Genomic DNA, 1,029 nt, shown 5'->3' on the forward strand with positions numbered 1-1,029 from the left:
ATGAACGTACATGTACAGTGACTGTACATGTCCATAACTGTTGTTGGCGAAATAATGGTCCAGCCGAAAGGCAACTTCAACAACACCGTATATTTGGTGTTGTTGAATTTTCCTCGAATACTGTGCTTTGATTGGCCAGTTTCCTTTCGTATACAATTTGCAAGATGAGTTAAGATGTACTAGTAGCCCACCAGATAGAGAGTGAACTTAACCTCTAATTTACTTCTGAATTGACCTTGTTAGTGTCAAGCGTGTTTGTTCCAAGGCTGGAGCGACAACAATAACTCAGGCTGTAGAGTGAATCTGAGCCAGCACAATAGCTCGTTCAACTGGTCAGAGGTAGTTCTGTAATGTAATATATATGTGAAGTGTATGTGTGCCCCGGAAGTGCTCAAAATGAATGGCTCCAAGGGGCCACAAGAATTATGCCGATAACTCAGGCTGTAGGGTGAATATGTGGCAGCACAATGGCTCGTTGCGCTGGCCAGAGGCAGTTCTGTATGTAGTATGTGTGCGGAGGATATGCGTGCCGGAAGTAAGCAAGCTACAGTATATGTGTACCCCGCGAGTAGCTGAATAATTATGGAGAATCAATTACTCTTGGTTGCTTTGTACTTAGTTGCTCGCAGTTTGTGAAACGCCCAGGTAGTATTTTATAATTTGCTACAGCGAAAGTATACAATATTGCAATAGTATGAAGTTCATTTGGGAACGTTGGTTGTACGGTTTTGTACCACAAAAACCCACATGAAACTTAACGTAACTTTTTTAGTAACTGTTAGGTAGTTTTTTACAATTTGCTACTCCAAGAGTATACTAATCTTCAATGTAACGATCGAACTATCCTAAACTTATCGAAACGAGGACAGCATATTTTGGCCAAAAAGCCTTGACACTACTAAGTGTATATTCGAGTGAGCGTTGAGAACAATAAACAGCGTGCTAGAGTGTGCTAGGCAATTTGGCTTGGGTGATATTACAAGTCGAATATTGTGAGGTGGGATACATAAGGGCTGAGGAGGTGCAGGA

The sequence above is a fragment of the Aphanomyces astaci genome (assembly GCF_000520075.1).
Source record: "Aphanomyces astaci strain APO3 unplaced genomic scaffold supercont1.11, whole genome shotgun sequence".
Lineage (NCBI taxonomy): Eukaryota > Oomycota > Saprolegniomycetes > Saprolegniales > Verrucalvaceae > Aphanomyces > Aphanomyces astaci.